The sequence below is a fragment of the Sitophilus oryzae genome, unplaced genomic scaffold (genome assembly GCF_002938485.1).
Source record: "Sitophilus oryzae breed Bouriz unplaced genomic scaffold, Soryzae_2.0 scaffold_1701_pilon_pilon, whole genome shotgun sequence".
NCBI classification, from domain to species: Eukaryota; Metazoa; Arthropoda; class Insecta; order Coleoptera; family Curculionidae; genus Sitophilus; species Sitophilus oryzae.
The window spans coordinates 1,825,457-1,832,626 of record NW_022146393.1 but is presented as its reverse complement, the minus strand read 5'-3'; positions in this window follow the sequence as shown (position 1 = coordinate 1,832,626).

The window sequence follows — 7,170 nt, the reverse complement described above, 5'->3', positions numbered from 1 at the left end:
GTATGACATAATTAAAAATAAATGAAGAATTAAAAAAAAATATTTTTTTAAACTTCCCGCCATGCGTGACTATCTAGTCCGTAGTTCCTACAAGCGATATTGGGGGCGATAGTAGCAGTAGACTTGTCAACAGTGTCAAATTTAAACGTCAATTTCACTTTCCAATATTTAGCAAGACGCTAGCACTTCTTCTCGTGTATATGTTTTGTGACTACAGCCAGGGACAAGACAATGAAATGCTTCTTAGACCGAGCTGAAGTGCTAGAGGAGATTCCTCCAGAACCTGACAAGAACCTTCCCCACCAACGACAAGGGTTGCATCTCATATAGGGGAAGTCGAGACGTAAGTTTATCGCCAAGACACCGCCGCGGCCGCGCCGTTTGTCAGCTTTTCAAATTTAAAATGTATTACACCTAAGGAACGTACATGTAAGTGAAGAGGCTGTAAAAAGATCAATCGAAGCAAATCTTATGTCAAGAAGGCCTGCTTCGGGACCACAACTTACTAGGTCTGTTGGCTACGACCGAAAGCAAAGGCGTGGTTTTAATGTAAACATTACGGAAAAATGTTGGTGTTTTCTTCAAAAATGAATATCTCCAACAAAAATAAAGCCGTTGGGATGAATCAAAAAACAAACTAGCGAGAAAAGACGTGCCTAGATGTTAAAATAATTTTTAAGTTCCTTGCTATCTTAACATACTTCACAGGGTGTTTCAAACTTTCACCAAAATATCAACATTTTGTTTTTCCTTGTATAATTGACAGATGGGAACTTTTATTTTTAGTTTAGAAAGAAATACTAAGAAAGTTTACTTTACTAATTTAGAAAGAATACTAAAGAAAGTCTAATATTTTAGCTACATATTGATTAAAAAATCATCAAAATAGACCCTCTAGAACAAAATATATTAAATTTGATAATACATCCAAATTTTAAGGTGACAATTTTTCCTGCCGGTGGTGAGTGTATGATTATTAGTTAGTAAATATTTACTGTAGTTAACTTCTGTAGTTGCCAGGTTTACGATATAATTGCTACTGAACCAAAACGGCTAGATACTCAACTACTACGACCCAAGACCCAGGGTGTCAAATATCCCTAAAAAAGAATATTTAATGGCACCACCGACCTACATCCAATGGATATTTTGTTTTAACGAAATTATTAAAATTGCGGTACAAAATTCCGGACGCGCCCGCTCGAAGGTTAACTAAATATCATGCTAATACAGGGTCAATTACAATTTAGATAAGTATTGAAATTTATAGTTTACTTCATTCAATATCCCAAAAACCTTTTCTTTTAGGCATATGCTAAAACTCAATTATATTTTTTTCTAGAATCCGAAAATCAATAGTATAAATAAAACCTCTATATATAAGGTTTTCCATTACAAAACCCCCAACTTTGATACGTAACTTTTTTTGGAGATACCCTGTAGGACTCTCCAAAAAAAGGCGATGGATATTTTTATAAAATGCTTTTAATTAATCTACATATACTCCCAAAATTTAATTTCGATATAAACTACCGTTCTCCTTGGAGTCTCCCTGTATATGTGAGGCGCCACCTTATACAGTGTGAGTCTTAAATAAGTGCAAATATTTTTTTAATTAATACATTTTGAGTGTATTTTCAGTATTTTAGAGAGTACCTACATCTATATTAAAAATGTAAAATTATATGTATTATAAATTTCGTACATATAAGTTGTAAATACAGGAGGGTGCGGCAACGGTGCAGTAAAAATGCGAGGGAAACAAAAGCGGCAAAAGCCAGTCGTGACAATCATGAGATGACGGTTGGCAGTCTGACACGCTTGACCGACACTCAGACTAATACTACCCTCTTTCGCTCATTTTTTTCTCTCTCTATATTATTTTGTTCCCTACTGTTCACCGTACCCTAAAGATTCGAATTCCGTATAATTGCCCAAAATAAATCGTTACACATCCGGTGTTTGGGAAAGCCCTCTGGGAAGTAGATAATTCTATTAAAGAACAAAGCTATTGATCAATGATATCTCAAAAATCTTAAGAGCCCATTTTAGTCACCACTAGTCCGAAAAAGTAGCAAAATAAGCATTCGGCATTTAACGTTTTATGTAAAACTGGCTAGGTATTTTCACACAAATGAAGAAGGAAACTGAAGATAAAAAATTATACTATATCCGTATTGTAGCATATTTTTAGACATTATGTTTGGTCTAAATTTTCTCGAAAATATAGACATAATTTCAAATTCCGTTACAATACAGAAATAGGTCAAAGTTTTGTGATTACAATGATATATAATTTATATGGTTTTGTAACAAAATGGTCGCTATTTTATCGCAAATGCTGAAGGTCTGCAAACCTTAATCACGTCTTAATTAAAGCACGTGTGTTTGGAATTTTTGGGTGTGGCTTAACACAACAGAATCGGGCTAAGCCTTAGGCAGATTTCAGAAATATAATATACAGGGTGCTAAAAATTCGAGGTACGAGCATTGGTATCTCGGAAACCGTAATAGATACGAAGATGGTTAAATTGGGGCAAAGTTGCGCCTTGGGAAGTTCACCAAGATGCCATCAAAAAAGTTTTAAAAATTTCAAGGATTGCTGAGTTTTTTGGAAACAACTGATTTTTTTGAAAATCAATTTTATTTTTTCCTGTCGTTACTTTTTAGAAAATTAAAAAACTAATTGCACATTTTCATAGCCATTTTATTACGGCTATCTGATAGTGTTTTTAGATTTTCAAATTAGCGGATAATTTGTGAGATATAGAGGCCAATTTATTTTTTTAAATACGGACCTGCATTTTTTATTTCAGGTTTTGAAAGAACTCGGTCTCTTGAGTAAAATGATATGCCATACTTGATACTTTTCTTTTGTTTTGGGCACTTTAACAAATGAAAAACTATTTAATAATTATTATTTAAAATAATTTCAAGTCCGACTCTGGTTTTTTAAATTATTTAATCTGATTATATTCATCGCAATAATATTGATCAGCGCTAATTAAAATTGAATAAGGAAAATCGAGAAAAATTCCAATAAATAATATCCAGGTCAGCAATTTAAAGATATTATTTTTAACTTTTCTCAATTTTTCAATGAATTTGAAATCTCTGTGTACGATCTAATAATATACATAATATTAATCGTAGTTATTATAAATAAATCAACTTCTACAAACTAGTTTCTAATGATCTACGCGTTCGAAAGGGTTATAACTCTCCCTAATGCACAAATTTATTTTTCGTTCAATCTTATTTAAAGCTCTTTGAACATATCTTCTTCTTATGGAGGACAGGAACCTCGCTGGCCATTGTACTGTTTTTTCCAATCCATCTTCCGGCGAAATGATTTGATTGTTTATATTATATTACATTTATATTATTTATTTTATATCATTTTTTATTATTTTAATGCATTTGATTTTCCATATTTAATGTTTTACTCCACGTCATTGTTAAGTTTGAAAGATAATTATCAGTATTGTAACGATGAATAGTATTAATATTAGAAAAAAACAGAGCCGGACTTGAAATTAGTTTAAATAAATTGTGTTCAAATGTCCGAAACACAAAAAATATTAAGTGTGGCATATCATTGAACTCAGGAGACCAAGTTCTTTCAAAACCTCAAATAAAAAATGCAGGTCCGTATTTAAAACAATCAAGTTGGGCTTTGTATCTCACAAATTGTCAGCTAAATTGAAAATCTAAAAATACTATCAGATAGCCCTAATAAAGTGGCTATGAGAATGTGCAATTAGTTTTTTAATTTTCTAAAAAGTAACGACGGGAAAAAATAAAATTGATTTTCAAAAAATCCGTTTTTTCCAAAAAACTCAGCAATCCTTGAAATTTTTAAACCTTTTTTGATGGCATCTTGATGAACATCACAAAGCGCAACTTGCTCCAATTTAACCATCTTCGTATCTCTTACGGTTACCGAGATACCAATGCTCGTACCTCGAATTTGTAGCACCCTGTATATTTCCTTCGGTCACACACCCGCTTTACCCGACCCCTGAGAGCGACCCCAAAGTACAGCGTAATAGACTCTTAAGGAAGAACATTTGGCGCTATTTCTTCAATTATCTTACATGAAATAAAAAAAATAATAATAAGCAGCAAAGCCACGACAGACAATAATAACGGTGTCACATAGCCATAACGTGTAATTGTCTGAAAGAAAGTTCGTAGGAGCGATAAATTTATCGATATGTATCGATGGAAGGGAAAAATTATAGATGAGCGCTTCACGGACGGTTTCTCAAACTAAAGAGAAACTTGATCGCATTATGAATCTTTAATATGTACGGATGGACACATCGTAGGATATGGCTGAGAAATATTAATAAGGAAACTACAGAAAAACGGGGCTAATCCTTTCCTTTGTACTAGCTATCTTGGTGGTCCACTTTTTAATAGCAGAACTTTAACAGCCTTTGTAAAATCTTGTTTTAAGAAGAGAACATTCCAGCGGCGTAGCGTGGCGTCAATATAAGGTGATGTAATAAGTAACTGCAATTATAATATTTTACCCACTCAATAAAGTGTTATTCTTTTTTTATTAAAGTCTTTAATTTTAAAGTTACAAAAATATAATATACAAAAAATAAAAATGTAACAGATTAAAAAATAACCAAACTAATTTATAGCCGCCCATACTAAATATGTTAATAAAAAGTTGGTAGGCATCAGTTCTTTTCGTTTCAAAGTAAAGAAATTTATCCAATTTTTTCTATCTCAAAAACTGCGACTTTGACTGATTTTGATGTTATTACAAATTTTGTTGCAAATATTATTCCTAATCTTAAATTGAAAACCGCGTTTCACTAGCTACTGTAATTTTGGAGTTACAATTTTTTTAAATTTTTAACATCCCCCTATACCCCCTTACCAACCCCCCACCCCCACCAAAAACTAATGGCCAGATTCTCGGGTGCCATAGTATCTTTGTACCAAATTTGGTTTAGCGGTTTTTAAGTTATCGTGTTACAGACGGAGAGACAGACAGACAGACAGACAGACAGACACCATGAAAATATTTTGTATTTAGGCCATTCATGATCCAAATAACTCATTTTGAGTGAAATTAAAAACACTTTTTTTGCCGATCTTAATAGCCTACCATACCTATTGGTAAAAAAATTAATAATAGATGATATAATTAAAATGTATTTATGTAATTTACAGTGTAGAAAATTAAAATTACTGTGAGCTTACAGACACACAAATATGCAAACTATGGGCAATGTATGAGGCGGCAACATTACAAGGGTAAAATACAATAACATTAATTGAAATTTTCCGGAAAATATTAAGATAAAATAATTGAAATGTTCAACAAAATTAACCCTTGAGCGTGTTTCTTGTTCTTATTTAAGAGACACCCTGTATATAAATATACAGTATGTCCCCGGATTGTCTTTACAAGAGGAAAAACCTTTTTATTATTGACATTTTGAGATAAATGCATTCTTCGTAAAAAGTTTTGCTTGTTCTAAAACAGGCGTTTTTATGGAAATATAATTTCTATTTTATTCTTTCATTGTTGTTCATAGAATTTTAATTAGTTAAGTTAGTTAAAAATCAATTAACGTCATATTTTTTGCTGTTTTAAAGTGTTAAAGAAGCACAAAATTTATTTAATGCAATGCTACGGACAGGGTGATAATAGTTATCGGAAAATGTAATGCTTTAACAACAACAAAAAATATGAGGATAATTAAAATGAATAATTAACCATAGATAAAATAAAATAACCATATCTATCAAAGAATGATGATCAATTAAATGGTATGAAAATTAGGAAAAGTATAAACGACACCAAAAATTTTAGACTAAGCAAAGATTTTCATAAAGAATGTATTTTTCTCAAAATGTCCACAATAAAAAAAGTTTCCTCTTGTAAAGACAATCCGCAGACATACCCTATATTAAAAGTCTTTAAATATTCTTTGAAAACGGTTAATATTATATTATGTACCACACGATCGAAAAAAAAAACGTCGTCAAAGACGGCTGGGGATTGATGAAACGTAATTTACTTGGCCCGTACTCGCCTCTTTATTCTTTAATGGCGCTTACTGCCAGTTGGCCTTAAAAAGTTTGTAAACTGTTTTTATATTGATTAAAAATGATTTTCAAACGGTGCTAAATGGTTAAAATTCGAGAAGAATATTTTTTTTGGAAATAGATTTGTGTGTCTGGAAAGATTATTTTTAAATCTTTCTATAGTTAAAAAAATATTAACAAGTTTTATGTCAATTTTTAGTAAAGACGTCTAGAGATAGATCTCGCCAAAATCATCATCGATTGTCATTTCCCAGCCATCTTTGCCACCGTTCTTTTTTAGATTATATACGGTATATAATATATAACAATTTTAGTTTAGTTAAGTAATAAAAGTAGTTACGATAAGTTAGTAATAAGTTATAATAAAACATTCATTACATTTTATTAACTTTATTTGACAGAATAACATCATCTTTTACCCTTATTGACCTTAAAAGTCGAAAACAATCTGTTAAACGATCTTTGTTTACTGATCCCACGGGATAATTGTATCCCCTTCAAAAAAAATTAAATAGGGCAATAAATCGATCATCTCCCACTGATCTCACTCTCTAATTAAATGAAATTAGATAGCGCCATTTGGCAGTCTGTAGGGAGGCTGCGTGACATTTCGGTCTGCCCTACCTTCCCCTGTTTAATTTTTAGGGGGTGGCAGTGTGCGTTATCTCCGCTGCGATATCCGATACGCTACACAATTAGGAAAATTGATTTGGGATGAGAGAATTGAACTTGTTAATGAAAATATTTTGAGGTGTCTTTCTTTCGCTTCAGTGCACCAGAAAGTAATACCACGGTTGTCTTTTATATTTTACATATAAAGGTAGAAAAAAAGTAGATATATCAGTACTATATACAAAGTTGCGTTTTAGGAGGCGCTGACTGCATCTTCTGGGGACTGGAACCTTTGACCAAGCAGTCCGTTCTTAATTTTTGCAAAAATAAAAAAAGTCGTTAGGGCTTAGGTTGGGGCTCTATGGAGGATGGTCCAACAATTCGATGTTTTCTTGATTTAATAACTCAATTGTTTTTCGAGCTGTGTCCAGAGGCGGATTACCCAATAGGCTAACTAGGCTATAGCCTAGGGCGCCGAAGAAA